The sequence below is a fragment of the Malaya genurostris genome, chromosome 2, assembly GCF_030247185.1.
Source record: "Malaya genurostris strain Urasoe2022 chromosome 2, Malgen_1.1, whole genome shotgun sequence".
Lineage (NCBI taxonomy): Eukaryota > Metazoa > Arthropoda > Insecta > Diptera > Culicidae > Malaya > Malaya genurostris.
The window spans coordinates 343,404,781-343,421,773 of record NC_080571.1 but is presented as its reverse complement, the minus strand read 5'-3'; the positions used below and the strand labels follow the sequence as shown (position 1 = coordinate 343,421,773).

Sequence of the window (16,993 nt, the reverse complement as noted above, 5' to 3'; positions counted from 1 at the left end):
TATTAGTATCGATTACAGTGAAATCCGCTAGTTATATGTCAAATAATCTGTAAAAAAATGTTGCGGCCCGACTAATAAGATCACAACTGGTACAATTACCCTAGATTACTAACATATGCTTCACATAACATAAGAAATGGAAGATGTTGTTCACTTCATGAGACATGAAATCTTGTCTTACTAAGCGTTTCAAGATTGCTATGATAGAGTAGGAGAAACTTTTCGCTAAGCAACGATTCACCAAAAGTAAAACAAGCAATTACCCCAAAAAAACCTTTTACCTATCGTATCTACATGCATACATATAGCAATTTTAGATCAGTGATACCTAAAAACACCTCAATTTACGTAGCGCTTGAATCGTGTTTCATTTCTGCTGACTGTGTATCAAATACAGATGGGCAATTCGCTCCTGAGCTGTTCCAATGAATCGAATCATAAAAGTGAGCTGACAGCTCACAGCTCTTTTTAAAAGAATCGCAGCTCACCAGCTCACTCATTTGCTACCCAGTTCGCCGCATTGTGAAGCGAGGAATAAGATGCGAGCTGAACGGATTTCCGAGAATGTTTGCACCAAGTTTCGTTATTTCTTCCATGCCTGCATCTATCCTTCTTCAACGGATGTAATGAGACATTATCAGTAAGAACTCTTACTTCTCACGGCACAAGAAAAACGGGTCACAAAATTAACCATCAGTTCAATCTAAATGAGCTGAAGAGCTGATACATCGAATCGGCTCATTTTGGTGAGCTGATCGGTTCGGAGCTGCTCACCAATGTGAGCTGTTTCGCACATCTCTAGTATCAAAGAATGAGCAGCTCAGAAGAGTGCGCAAAATTCTACGCACTCAATATTATACACACGCAGCGCACATAATCGGATGTGAGATATTCTGCTACACACAGAGTAGGTGGATTTCTCTTCTCAGTGTTACCTGAGAAGAGATATCAAACGAATTGTGTGAGACGCAAAAGATCAACAGAATGAATTGCGTAGAGAAAAAATCATGGAACACACTCTCACTCTTAATGTAAAAACGTGTGCTATGTGTTTTTTCTCTTTACTCTCGATGTGTGTGCTGAGGAGCATGCCATCTCTGCCCCCACCCCCTGTGGTGATTTTACAAGATCAAACATTTTCGAGCTCAGTACAACTTTAATCAGATACGAAAAATCAGGTATTTATCTGATGCCGTTTGGGTAAGCATTTGTGATGCACACAGTGAAAAACACCGAGGATGGAGTTTGACAAAAGCCAATAGGTACGTTAGTTTTGATGCATTTTTTCCGAAAATGTGTTTTTCTCGTGGGAAATTGACACAACGAATATATTTCAAAGTACGTCCATCGATTTTGATAGCTTATACTAACTTGAGATATTTTAACAACGGATTCCATTAACATTGATATTAACTCTGTACAAAAGGCTATCGCTAAGGTGAAGTCTTGGGGCAGCAGGGACTACGTCTAAGGGCTTGACGACCCCTCCTCCGGCAATCGCGAGTTGTAGGGCTAGCCTAGGATGCGGCGGGGTTTGCCAGTGGGCTCTGCTAATCCTTTATAAAAAGCTGCATGTATCCGCAAGCAAGTCCTACTAAAGCGATCGTGTGCCGCTCAAAGTGCACAAGCCCAGCGTTAGGACTGACGCCAGTGAGGTCCTAACTTTGGCATACTGGCTACCATACCATCCACGGATACGATACGGTAGATCGGAATATATAGAGAAGCTAGGGCTGACAGTTGCGGTATTCTACTCCATCAGTAAATCAGGGTGGAACCGGCTTGAAATGGCGAGTAGGCTAATGCCGTAGCTGCCTTCCGTCCCATAAAACAGTGGCAGGCCTTATGGCACGCCGTCTCACTTTCAGCCACCTGGTTCTGATGACTGGGTGAAAGTAGGTTCAGATGCCCTTTTTCTGATTTGCGCTGATCCGGCTTTGAGCGTAAAGCCCACCCTCGAATGGCCTCACTGCACCGCATAGGTAACCATGGGATCACGATAGCGACTACTTTCGGCTGGGTTTGACGGTAGCCATAAAGGGGACCCATATACAATGAGTTTTATATACTTTCGCAAGAGGGGGTTCGAGGAGGTCTCCATCCAGAACGGGTGCGAGAGAGGAGAGCGAAGTGGTAGCTGAGGGGACGAGCGACAGCTGCTTTACCAATAGGAGAGGACAGACGCTACTGGAGGCCCTCACCAAGTGAGACGACATGATGGACTGAAAAGTACCTTCCAGCGGAACGGAGTCGAGTCGTTTATCGACCTGACTTTCTGTAGTCCCGGCCTAGCCGGAGATCTTAATTGGAGAATTGATGATGGCTTCACTCATAGTGACCATCTAGCCATTCGCTACACGATCGGTCACTTGGCGAGAAGCACAAGGAGTAGTAATACTCCCAAAACTCTAGCGTGGAAGGTTGCTTCGACCGCGGAACGTTTTGCGCTGCCCTTGAATTGGAAGAGCACAACGCGAACCTGAGCGGGAACGAGTTGGTCGCTATCTTGTCACGGGCGTATGACGCGACCATGCCTAGAAAGGCTCAACCGAGGACCAACAGGCCACCGGTCTACTGGTGGAACGAGCAAATTGCACGCCTTCGGGCATCCTGCCGCAAGGCTAGAAGAAGGATTCCAGAACCGAGTATTGCTCTACGAGACCGAGGAAGGCACACGTAACACTCCAATCACGGCTGTAGTGCCACAGGGATCTATCTTGGGCCCGATCCTGCGGAATATGATGTACGATGGTGTACCGAGGTTGAGGCTCCCTCCGGGTGTCAAGATATTCGGGTTCGCGGACGAAGTCACACTGACAGTCTACGGCGAATCCATCGAAGAGGTCGAACTGAGTGAATCACACTCAATCTGCTTGGTGGAGGACTGGCTGCGTAGCAGGAAACTGCAACTCGTGCACCACAAAACAGAGGTGATGATGGTAAACAACCGCAAATCGGAACAGGAGGCGTTGGTACATGCCGGAGATTGCGTGATCCCCTCCAAGAGATCACTGAAGCAATTGGGTGTGATACTTGACGACAAACTCAGCTTCAGCAAGCACGTTGAATACGCCTACAAGCGCGCATCAATAGCGATCGCGGCGCTCTCACGATTGATGGCCAACAGCTCACCTGTGCGCTCCAGTAAACGTAGGTTACTGGCTGGAGTGGCAGTTTCGATCCTCAGGTACGGCAGCCCGGTATGGCGTGATCAGTGCATAACGCACTGTATCGAGGGATGCGGCCTGCGTGATTGCAAGTATGATGCCTATCGGTCTGATAGTGAAGGACGACGCGGAGTGCTACAGCATGCGAGGAGACAGGAACGCCCGTAGGGCCTCCAAAGCCGCTTCTCTACGCAGATGGCAACAAGAGTGGGACAGCTCAACCAAGGGTAGGTGGACACATCGGCTCATACCTAGGGTCTCGAGTTGGTTAGATAGACCTCACGGAAAAGTAAACTTTGGCCTGACGCAATTCCTCACAGGTCACGGGTGCTTCAGATGGTACCTCCACAGGTTCGGCCACGCGACCCTGTATTTCCTGGCTGCCCAGACGAGCTCGAGACGGCAGAACACGTCTTGTTCGCATGTTCCCGTTTCGCGGCTCAAAGGAGTGAGCTACTGGAGGCATGCGGCATTGATACCACACCGGAGAAATTGCATAATGCAGCGGAAATGGAGTGCGGAGCAACAACAGGCAGCCGCGACCGCTGGTCGCATGCAAGAGGGATCAGCGAATAAACGTCGGTCCGGGAGAACCTCCTTCGCCGGGGAGCTCTTCGTCGTAGTCGTAGTCTAGATTCTTCGTCGGGGACTAGACGAGTAGTACGTAAAACTGTTAGGATCGTCGGGCGCCAGTGAACCGGAATCACTGGATCGACCCAGGCATCCTCTCGGTCGGGCGTTGATGGTTATCGAAAGCGTCGGTTTCGGGAGAGCCTCCTTCGTCGGGGAACTCTCCGTCGGTGTAAGCTAGATCCTTCGGCGGGGGCTAGTCGAGTAGTCGCCACAACACCGATTCGAGTCGTCGAGGCGCCAGCGAACCGGTAGCCATGCTCCAACCGGAATCGCCGGATTGACCTCGGCACTCCTTCGGGTGTCCCGTGTGGTGTAAGAGGACTCGGTGTCGGGGGAATCTCCTTCGCCGGGGAACTCTCCGTCGGAGTAGTCTAGATCCTTTGTCGGGGACTAGATGAGTAGATCGTCGCGTGGTACCGTTAGGATCGTCTGAGCGCCAGTGAACCGTAAGTTACCCTTCAACCGGCATCACTGGACCGACCTCGTCATCCAACTGGTCGATTCCTCGAGAGCAGGATGCTGATCCCCATTCTGCATAAATCTGGAGAAGGTGCTGTAAGCACCAATAGCCTTCCACCCCGAAGTAATATCTAGTGGTGGTTCCGGGGAGGTAGGGATGGAGATCCAAGGTGTTTTAGTGGGTAGTTCCAATCAACAGTTGGGTAGTCCTGTGGAGAGTCCCACACTCCATGCGTAAATAGCTGATAATATTAGACTACAACAACAGAATATTATTCTCAACATTTGCTACTTAGACATTATAGACTAGCTGGCGCACCTTCTTGCGAACGTACCTCATTAAATGCCGTGCAGACTTCTTGGCGATAAGTTTTGACACTTTTTTCTAACTGTTGAATGGATTCGGCTGCCGAGACATGTTTCCTAAGATGTGCCTTCGTTAATGCCCAAAGTTCCTCAATTGGTCGAAGTTGTGGGCAATTTGGCGGATTCATGACATTTTTGGTAGTATACCATTCTACCGTTGATTTCGAGTAGTGGCAAGAAGCAAGATCTCGCCAGAAGACAACAGGATCCTTGTGGCTTCGAATCATGGGTAGAAGTTGTTTTTGTAAACATTTCTTGATGTATATTTCGCTGTTCATTGAAGCAGTGGTGATGGAGGGTTTCGAAATCTTACCGCAGCTACAAATTGCTTGCCAGACCATAGCTTTCTTACCAAATTTTTCGACTTCGATCGATGTCTTGGACTGGTTTAACACTTGCCCTTCTCGAACCGTATAATATTGTGGTTCCGGCAAGGAATTCTAATCGAGTTTCACGTAGGATTCGTCGTCCATGATTATGCAGTTCAAATTTCCAGCAAGAATAGTATTGTTCAGCTTTCGAACCCTCGGCCTGATCTTATAGGTTCGAAGCTTCAAACGTTCTTTAGCACGAAGAACATTTGACTTCGAAGTGCCCACTTTTTTGGCCACATCCCGAATTGAAACCTCCTTCTTTTGAGCCTTCAGTATACGTTTATCCAACTGAGGGTTAGCAGGACTTTTTTTTTCGACCCGTTTTCGGTTTATCCTCAAAGGTGTTATCCTCACCGAACTTCCTGATTGCATTTCGCACGGCTTTTTCACTTACTTCTTCCATTTTTGCTATCTTTCTCAGTGACAGTCCGCGTTCTGTGCACCATTTCAACACAATTTTTCGACGTTATTCTGCTGAAATTCCACGCATTTCGAAACAAAACGAATGAAAACGAATAAAAAACTGCACAAGTGGTTAGAGAAGAGTGTAAACAACAGGACGCAGCCATAAAAATTGACAGATTCTGAACCATTGCGAAATGGCGGCGGTTTTTGGTTGCGTTCATGAAAAGTTTTGAGAAAATAAGTGATATGTGAAATCATCATGGCTCCAACACAAAGTGGCTTGCGGAAATTTTTTGACGTGGACCAAAAGTCGCGAAAGGCGAAGTGGCAAGAAATATGCGTATACTGGTGGCACAACAAATTTATGGGAAAACCTATTTGTACATCATAAAATAACACCACAGTCGACAATTTTGTTTTATTTTGAAATGATTGCTGCGCAAGAATCAATCGATACTTACAGATATCGATACTTTACTGCCTTTTGATACCTTGTATCGATACCCAAAATTTCGGTACCCGGATACCCTAGGTATCGATACTTTGCCTTCCGAGTACCAACTGATCTATGGTTCTACGAACCAATCATAGCATACCAAAGTGATGTCATCGTCTCGACCGTTTAGCACCGTGCAACTATCGCACAAAATGGAATCTATAAATCTATGCACCGATGTAAGTTACATTTATTCGCTCGCTGGATAGTCGCTTTTGTATATGTACTGTGTGTTCACTTTAGTATATTGAATACCAATTTGCCACATTCAACTTGATTCGAAAGCACCATTGCACTGGAATTTCCTTTTACATACGAGCAAAACGGTGGCTCGCTAATGGATTCAGTTCAAAGTTGTGTTATGATGATAATCATAGATACTTCTTTTTCATTAAATGTCGCTAAATACAATGAACTATCTCTCAGTATAAACCCAAACAATGGCCCTTATTATCGGTATCACTTCACGGTGAAAATCGAGTGAAGTGAATTTAGGTCCTTAGTACGGAAGTCGCTTCAAAGACAAAAGGAATTATTTGGATGAACTTGATGTCATTATGAACATTACGCCACCAACATTCCGTTGAAAAAATGAGTTTTTCCATTACAGTGACCACTTCACTATGCGTGATACTGGTAATAGGGAAAATCAAGTGAAGTGACATGTAAGTGAAGTGAATGTGAAAGTGGAAGTGAGAACGGTAATAAGGGCCAATAATCGTGTAACCTAATAGAATGATTAGGAAATGTTGTAGTCTTATGAAGCATAATGCTTCTAGGAACCACATAGACAGATTCCAGACTAAGTGTAACAAAAACAATGCAATTGGTTTGATAGTATAAACAGAGATAAACTCAAGATAGAGTGGTCTGCGATTTCCGGCCCTCTGTCACGACGCCATCTTGATGAGATCAAAATCGGAACTGATTGCCACGTAAACAAACAAACAGTAATGCATTTGTTTAACGCGTTTACCTTGTTTAGTGCACCAAAATTAGTGAATTTTGTGTCGACTCTCTCACAATAACTTGTCGGTTTACCTAAAACACAGCAGACAGTGTTTTGGGACATTAAGTGGAGATAATTTTCACAATTTTAGAGTCGCGATGAGCATCAAAGCAACGCACTGTTTGGGGCTCGAAAGGCGAGGGGTTCAACGTAATCGGTATACTTTCAAATGGCTGGTGCTCACATACCGTGTCAGATGGCTGGCGATTTCTCATGTATCATTAAAATAGGACCCCTCGATGAGTTCGGTTCACTGTCAGTTTCAGTTTTCCTTGGAAACAAAACAACAAGCGCCTGTTCGCTACATGCGTCGTAACCATGACAATGATTGTTTTTGTTTGAACAAAGATCAAGTTACTGTGCGAACTATATTGAGCGATGTTGCTGCATATTCAGTGATTCTTCTAATGAAAAACGTGATTAATCCACCTAGCAGTGAGATGATACCTTTTTTTTATCAATACGCTTGTGTTTTTGCATGGATATTCTTAGGTGTTTTAGTTTTCATGACATTATTTTAATTATCGTCGTTTAAAACGGCAAATTGAGATTTTAATCACTCATTACCCTGTAATGCCGAAACTGCAAAACATATCGAATTTCAATCTTAGCGTGTGACAATCGATTGAACATTCCATGAGATGTCGAAGTAAGTTCCACTTTAGAGTTTTTCGTCATTATTTATGGTACTTCCAGAGCCGGTATTCAGGAATTAGCATAGCCCAAAATGATTCGAATGGCCATAAATTATTACGCCAAACAATTTACATGAAATTTATAAACTCATCATCTGTAATTCCAGAATCGGATAAAATTCACCAATTTTGTATGGGACCTTAAGTCCTGTAATATTTGTTTTTGAAGTTCGATTTGGTCTTTTTTGAGAAAATGATGGAGCTTTGAGAATCGATTCGATACTGGAACCGGAATTCTAAAATCGGTGTAGCCGAAATCAGTTAAATTCACCTGAGCAGTGTGTAGACATTTTTGAGAAATTGTAGTGCGAATTAAAATTTGGGGGTACATTCCGAATCCAAAAACGAATACCGCTCAAACTGAAATAAATTTATTTGATAATCGACTATCCAAATCTGCAAACCCGATAAACCTGATAAATTTATGTGAAATGAACATTTTTATACTAATCACCCTGCATTTTCTAAACCAGAAGTCGGATCTGACTAAAAAGTAAGAAGTTTTATAGGATTTTAAGACCTCTCATTTGAATCATAGATGATTCTTAGATTTCATTTGAATCTTAGATCGGTTCAGCCATCTACGAGAAAAATTAATTGCATTATTTTAATTTCGTTTCACATATCATCCTGTGGTTCCGCAATCAGAAGTCGGATCCAAACGTAATTCAGGAACCTTGTTTGGGAGTATACTACTTTTCATATGTAGTTCTGAGTTTGTAGAAAACGGTTTAGCCATCTCCGAGAAATATTGAGTGAAATTATTTGTCACACACGCATTTGCTGATCTCGAAAAAACTGAATCGTATGGTATATGGAAGTCATGTTCTTCCAGCATTTATTGCTGTAAGTAGTTTAAATCAATATAATTATGGAATTACTTCCAACTCGATAATGCTGGTATCATCTGGTTTACATATGCCATATTCGAAAGATTATGTTGCCAAAAATGAACCGTGCTAAAATTGGTCCGAGGCAAATTGTCATAAAATAGGATGCTGTACACAGTCTTTTTGGTACTTAGAAACAATTATATGTAACAGTAAAAAAATCGTGTTTCATGTTGCTCCCAAGCATTGCTTTTTCATACAGCGCTCAAAATTCCTTCTACTGGAATAAGGCTTACACGAAAATATCGATATCTCCGTTAAAAATGGACGGATTTTAACAATCTATGGCTTGTTGGATAGGTATTACCGTGCGAAATCTAAGTCTGGAAACATATTCTGTTTTCAAGGTCAAATGTGACAGATACTGTCAAAAAACTGAAAATTTTGACATAAAACTTCGTATAACTCAAAAAGTAAACATCCGATTACAAAACCATTCAATAGCGTTCTGGGTGACGGGGAGACCTTTCATTTGCGACTAGTTTGATCAAAATCGGTCCAGCCATCTCTGAGATCTCGACCTCTTAGTTGACAACACACATACAGACACACACACACACACACACACACACACACACACACACACACACACACACACACACACACACACACACACACACACACACACACACACACACACACACACACACACACAAACACACACAGACATTTGCGCAGTTCGTCGAGCTGAATCGATTGGTATATGACATTCGGCCCTCCGGGCCTCGGAAAATTTTTCGAAAGTTTGAGCGAATTCTATACCTATTTTTTATATATATAAAAAAGGTAAAACCTGTTTTAATCCACCTAGTGGTGTAATGATGCCTTTCTCATGTACATGTAATATTGTGATATTCCATTCAAAATTTTTCTCTTCGATTTTTGAAAGAAACCAAGTGATTGTTTATGCATAACATACAGAATAAAACAGTGCTTTGATTGCGTAAGCCATCCTTAAGAGAACGACACTTCCGGCACCGGAACCCGAGAACCGGTATAATCGAAGTCGGTTCGTACGGCCACCAACTAACATGACACACAAACTCTTCTAATACGCACCCTATAACTCCGGATTCGGAAGTCGGATCCGGATGAAATTTAGGAATTTCGTATGGGTCCGGGAGACCTTTCATTTGAATCTAAGTTTGTGGAAATCGGTCAAACCATCGCTGAGAAAAGTGAGTGAGATCCATTTTGGTATATATGACCACTATTTCCGGTACTTCCGGAACCGGATACCGGAAACCAGGATAGCCGGAATCGGTTTGTTTAGTTGCCTACTGATAATGACTATCGATTTGTGTAGTTTTGAGACCAGTTTAGAAAAATTTTCACGTTTTTTGCTTCGCCGATTTAAGTGACGGTGTACAATATTGAACACACTTTACCCTATAATTCCGGAACCGGAAATCGGATCCGGATGAAATTCAGGAATGGGACCATGAGACCTTCCATTTGAATCTAAGTTTGTCAAAATCGGTTCAGCCACCTCCGAGAAAACCTAGTGAGATTATTTGACACATACACACACACAGACATTGCTCAGCTCGATGAACTGAGTCGAATGGTATATGACACTAGTTTTTACTAGTCGGTTTTTCAAGTGATTGCATAACCTTTCTATATATTATTTAGTTTGTTAGTGTATCATTCCACGAAGCAGAAAAGTCAATTGAAACAAGAAATTATTATGTACTGAAGGTAAACATATGTTTGCTCCGTTTCTAACCTGTACAGTACAAGTTCCATGGCATTTTACCGGAGCTAGTTAACGAAAGGTTTATAAAATTACATTATTACTGAGCCTACAATGGATACAATAGGCCGTATGAATAAAATGTAGTAAAGTCTGTTGTTTGTAGTATCTTCTCAAAAACAAAGTCCACAGAGTAATACTATGTTCACACTATGAGTTAAAGCATGTTATAACTCCGATTTCATGTTTTAAGCGAAATAACATGTTTTACTTTTGCGTTATTTCATATTCAAAAACGTCACATTAAAACATGTTTTCCCGAAATAACATGATATAATTGTCAGTAAAGCACAACCCTGCTAGCATTTTCCTTCACTTTTCGACTATGTCAATTGACAAGCTGTTCAACAACAGCAGTTTTCCATCAAAGTAGCCATATAATCATAATAAAACAAAACTGGAAACTGGTACCAACGTTGCCAGGTATACCGATTTCTCGGTATTTATACAGATTTTTTACCTCTATACCGCAATACAGATATGTACTTCCAAAATACCGATAATTCACGGATCATACAGATAAGTAGCGATTTTGGTTTTTAGCTTGAATAGACATGAGAAAAGGTTGTCGTGGGACCTTTTTTTTCGCTCACCTTTTCTACTACTTATGTAGAAGAGATATTGATACCGATATGATATAGATAGATTTTTGCGCCGACTACATATTTTTGGAAAAATGACCTGGCAACGCAAATAGGTACAACCATTTTTCTTAATGTGAACAGTGCGGTTTTAACTTTATATTACTATCGTTAAAACATGTTATTTTTGGCCAGTGTGAACATAGTATAAAACGCATTTGGCATGAATAAAAAAACAAGTTCGAACGTGTAGTTAATGCTACCTTTGAATTTGAACATTTATTGCATGCCGTATCGACTCGGAGCCGGAAAAAGTATGCACAAAGCTAGAAACGTAGTTACTGCTGCAAAAATGTCACTTGATTTAATTTCTCTACTTCATTTTATCAGCAAACACACGAGTAGCAACCTCTGAAGCTACCTACCGAAAAATTGTAGTAAATACTACATGATCGAAAGTTGTTGTGTAGTAAAGTCTCTGCTTTTGACAGGAACATGATCCACATGTAGCATTTACTACCGAAATTCAAGCATACTACGTTTTATTCATACGGCTAAATGGATCGTATAAAACATTGTAATCTTGAGTTTATCTTTGGTATAAATGAGTTGTACAGACTCACATGTAAAGAACTATTAGATGCAATATCATATAGTATCAAAGATAAACTCAAAATAAGCTGACCAGCGATTTTACATGTATCGTTTGAACAGGAACCCCCGATGAACTCGGTTAACCACCAGTTTCCACCTTTCTTGTATTGTTGTCATATTATTTACCGGCACTTTTCGAAAGATTATCGAGGTTTTTAAAAGAACGATTAATAAAATTATTACTGAGTTTACTGGTACAACATTTTTCGTAAACAATATGTAAAATCTTCTTTTGAATCGATTCATAAAATTTATAAATTCGAACGTTTTTCGAAAATTATTATCATAAAATAAAATCGTTTCAATTGTTTAGGTTTTTTTCAAAAAATAAATTTTCGGTATTACTCCAGATCGGGACGTTCCATGCATTTCTTTCTAGACATTTGGCATCAAACCAATATTTTCGATTTCGGTATAATCTCATAACTCAAGTCCAAAGGTCGAGTAAGCAGTAAGCATTTAGCTTTCTTAAATTGCAAGAACCCACGTTAGTAAATAAACAAATACTCCAATCCAACGTGTTAAATTAAAAACTGATGAAACTGATTATGATATCATGATTACTATTCACGAAAATAGTAAATCATGTTGTTCGTTTTGCGGGTCAATGGCGGGTTTTTGGTGAGGTGTGTACTTCGACCTAATTCTGACTTTTGATGACTGTGATGAAGAGCTATATCTACTATAAATATCTGTTTTTGTTTACAGTAAATGGAACAGCAAACATATCAAAGAAGAGCTGTTGTTATTGTGCCATCATTTCAGACGTCTCTTTGTATTTCCAGTAAGCATTTCTATGTCCTTACGAACAGGTAAAGCCTTATTTTTTTTCTCATTTTCATTGTAAACAGGAATCAACAGTGACTGTGCATTTCTCGAGTGAAAAACCCGCCCTCCATTTCTGCGTAAGAGCAAATTATTAATGTCAGCCGTCTTCCGCGTCGGCAAAACGCAAAACATTTTCTGTCGGCTGCGGAAGCGCATCGGAATTTATGAATGAAAAATCGTTCCCGCGCGCGTCGTACGTAGTAAATTCCGTTTAGCTGCCCGGGACGGACTGAGGAAGGTCGGGAACAGCTGCGACGACGACGACGACTTCGGGAAAAGCACGAGGATGCTCGGCCACCAATGCTCACCCGAACAAATGGGAAAAACTAATGACGAGGGTGAATTTCGCTTGCCTGCCAGAGCCGAGCGGTTAGAGTTCACTCCTGGCTCCGAACCAGGCGAGGAAAATGAATGCTCCCGCACTTTTATAAAAGCGTGCTGCTGGCGGAAGAATTCGCTCAAACGCGCTCCAACAAGTGGTTCCCTCGGTTCCGAATAAGGGATACAAATTACTAGCCGTGTGCCGTGAAGTCTTTATCGCTAGGCTGGACTTTTTTTTCCCTGCGAGTCCCGTCGCGTCCAGAGACAGAAGAAGTGGTAAAACGCGTCGCGTGCTTCGGGTTTCTGTTGGTACTGTTTCGGGTACTTTAGGACGGTGTGAAGTAAAAAAACTCAATAAGGAAGATACATTCTTTTGAAGTGCCCCCGCCAGACGTCATCAGCAGGAAAAGGTTTTATCAACGGTCGGTGTCATCTGGCTAATGGAATACGGTATTTTCTTTTATCAATGACTGACTGACTTTTCAGTCTTAAACTAATGATGCGGCAGCGGTTGGAGAAGTGCCTCTGCGGACGGACGAGAAAAAATAAATATCAAAAAAAAAAAAAAAAACACACAGAAAGTGTCAGTCACCAAAACCGGGGAAATAATTAGATTTTTGAAGGAAAAATCTAAGAAAAGGACGTTTGTGATTTCGGTGCGTTCCCCTGGGGAAAGTCCGAATCTGTGTCATCGCGCTAGTGGCGATAGAACATTTTGGAAGTCACGTAAAAAAAGGTTCGATGAGTTCGAGTTCAACAGACATTAAAAAAAGAAACGATTCTATTAAATAGACTTAGAAAGGAGTTGAGGTGTGCTTGTGTATTTTCAATTTTGGTGCGTCAAAAATCGTTTAACCGTGCAAACTGAATTATAGAAGTAAAAAATAAAAGTAAAGTAAAAAGCGGTACGGGCTTCAAATATAAGTATCAATAACCATAACTTTTGATGGTGCGTGTCATGATATCGGGTTTTCCGGAATGTTATTTAATTATGTGGCGTTCAATACTTTAACCTAGGAAACGAAAAACATTTATTTTGTGTAATTTTTATACTTTTTTCCATTAGTCATTCAAATGCATATTAAGAAGCGAAAAAACTTTTTTTCTGTATTTTTTATTGAAATATAAGATAAAATAAAAAAACATTAAGATTGGCTTATGAGGAAAGATAATTAATTGCGTTTTTGCTGCATTTGGTTTAATTTTCCATTTCGACAGATAATCACTGAAAATATTTAAACTTCTTTGTAGGCGACTGCAGATCACTCTTAGATTTCTACCTGTGGATAGATTTGGAAGATCAGAAGGTAGATGAGGTAGATTTGGAAGATCAGAAGTGAAAATATTATACAAGATTGGAGCTACTCTCGAACCCTGCGGAACACCGGCTCGTACGGGTAGCAATTCCGATTTACAATTCTGATAGCTAACCTGAAGAGTGCGATCAGTTAAATAGTTTTGAATCATTTTGATCAAATAAATAGGAAACTGGAAATCAGACATTTTTGCTATTAAACCTTCGTGCCAAACACTGTCGAATGCTTTTTCTATGTCTAGAAGAGCAACTCCAGTTGATAACCCAGAAGATTTATTTGCTTTTATCATGTTCGTAACTCTTACAAGTTGATGAGTAGTTGAATGCTCATGACGAAATCCAAACTGCTCTGGTAAAAAAATTGAATTCTCATTTATATGAGTCATCATTCTTAACAAGATAATTTTTTCAAAAAGTTTACTGATAGAAGAAAGTAAGCTAATTGGTCGATAACTTGATGTTTCTGCTGGATTTTTATCAGGTTTCAGGATAGGAATTACTTTAGCGTTTTTCCATCTTTTTGGGAAGTAAGCTAATGAAAAACACTTGTTGAAAATTTTAACCAGGAGTCTCAAGGCAACATCGGGAAGATTTTTAATAAGAATATTTAAAATTCCATCATTACCAGGAGCCTTCATGTTTTTAAGTTTTCTAATAATTGATTTAATTTCGTCAAAATTCGTCTCAATAATGTCATCGTGTGATAACACTTGGGTTGAAATATGATCATATTTCAGTGAGACTTCATTTTCAATAGGACTCACAACGTTCAAATTAAAATTGTGTACACTCTCGAACTGCTGAGCAAGTTTTTGAGCTTTTTCGCCATTTGTAAGAAGTATTTGATTTCCTTCCTTGAGAGCAGGAATTGGTTTCTGAGGTTTCTTCAGAACCTTAGAAAGCTTCTAGAAAGGTTTAGAATAAGGTTTAATTTGTTCAACTTCTTTAGCGAAATTTTCATTTCGCAAAAGAGTAAATCTATGTTCAATTTCTTTTTGTAAATCCTTGACTATGTTTTTCATAGCAGAAACACGAGAACGTTGATATTGTCGTGGACGAACATTCTTCAACCGGATGAGCAGTAGAAGAAGTTGAAGTTTCGATAATGGAATGATTCAAATTATCTATTTCTGTGTCGGTGTCCGCAAAATTTTCTAAATTAATTTTCAATGTGAGTTCTGTATTCAAACCAATTAGCACTATGATTGTTGAATATAGAACTGATTGGAATAATTATAGCTTCGTTGGAAAGCCTGGATGGCACAGGAAGATAATCAGAGTTAAAGTTTGCGTGAGTAATTATGTAGTTCACTACAAATGTGACCTTGATCTGTTAGAACATTTGAGGAGGGGGTTTCTCACGAAAGAGAATCAAGTCGGATTACTGGGATAAAGAAATGTAAAGTAACCAGCTGAGAGTTGATTATGAAGTATTTTACCATTACTGTTATTTTGCCTACAATTCCATTGGACATGCTTAGCATTTAAGTCCCCTATTACGAAAAATTTCGGTCGATATCTTGTGAGTTTTTGCAAATCGCCTTTAAGGAAATTTCATTGTTCACCGGTGCATTGGAATGGCAAATATGCTCCAGCGATGAAATAAATTCCATGAATGGTTTCAACTTCGATTCCCAAGCTTTCAATAACTTTAGTATTGAAAGAAGGTAAAATTTGATGTTTAATTTGCCGTTGGACCAAAATGGCAACTCCACCACCCATTCTAATAAACCTGTTAAATCGATGAACCACCTAATGGGGATTGCATTTCAATTTGACATTTAGTTTAAAAAATATTTCGGTCACAATAGCAATATGATTTTTTTGAACTTTGAGAAAATTATAAAATTCATCTTCACTCGATTTTAAAGATCGAGCATTCCAATTTAAAATACTCAAATAATTATTTGACATCATTGTTATGCTTCAAATTCAATGTGATGAAGTAGATCATTTTACTTTCCGTTATAGCGTCTAAATCGACTTCGTTTAAAGAAGCGAATGGCATTGAAGGATAACTGGTAGGTAGTTCTCTACCTGTCACGCTAGCGTAACTGTCATTATAAGAAAAAAATGACGGGGCCGATCTACCTGTTAATAAATTGTTTTCGTCAGAAGAGGAATTGGCAGGCGTACCTGTTTTTTGTTTTGAATTCGAAGAAATAAGTGCCTTAGAAGAATCAGGCGTGGCATTTGTAACGGGTTTTTGATTTTCTGGTATGTTCTGTAAATTTAGGGTCGTTGATTTGACTTGTTGTCTAAGCGAACGAGCGTTTAAAATTTTGTTCCCTGACAGGACATTTCAAATAATTGAATTTATGATTTCCATTGCAATTTGAACATGAAAATTTATCAGTGGTTTCATTCATTGGACAAACGTCTTTCGAATGCGATTTACCACAATTCAAACACCGTATATCCATATGACAATTTTTGGTTCCATGACCGAAGCCTTGGCAACGACGACATTGCGTTAAGTTTGCAATACGATTATGCCGTTCATAATGTTCCCAATGAACTTTAATGTGGGAAATGAAACATACTTTTTCTAAAGTTTTCAAATTGTTTACATCACTTCGATTGAAGTGTATTAGGTAAAGTTCATGGGAAATTCCAGAGCGTGGTTTAGAAGTACCATTCGCTCTTTTTTTCATAAGTATTACTTGGGAAGAGGCAAAACCAAGCAATTCTTTTAGTTCATTTTTAATTTTATCAATACTTTGATCATTTGATAATCCTTTCAAGACAGCTTTGAAGGGTCTGTCTGATTTTATATCATATGAATAAAATTTATGAAGTTTCTCGGACAAATATTGGATAAGACGTTCGTAATCTTCCAATCCATCAACCAAGACTCGACAGTACGGAATGCTTCGAAGTCGGAAATCATCACCGTCACTGGAGGCATAAATTGTTGTTTCTTCCCAAAATAATTCTTTGGATGGCTAGCCTAAAAATTAAAGCAGATTAATTTCTTAGTCTTGAAAAAGGAGGGGTTATATTAGAATCTCACTTTTTGCATAGCCTTGAGAAAGGCTGACTAA

At 40.2% G+C, this 16,993-nt stretch overlaps 1 protein-coding gene across 3 annotated transcripts in view; it reads left to right on the top strand.

The window, feature by feature from the left end:
• The first annotated feature begins 12,784 nt into the window (after positions 1 to 12,784).
• Positions 12,785 to 16,993, top strand: part of LOC131431893 (uncharacterized) — a 39,690-nt gene continuing 35,481 nt past the window's right edge. For 2 of the 3 annotated variants that reach the window (XM_058597844.1, XM_058597842.1), the window contains exon 1: positions 12,785 to 13,084. The gene's annotated coding sequence lies outside the window, so the exon portion shown is untranslated. The remainder of the gene's footprint in view (positions 13,085 to 16,993) is intronic. The other variant, XM_058597843.1, reaches the window with a different exon arrangement.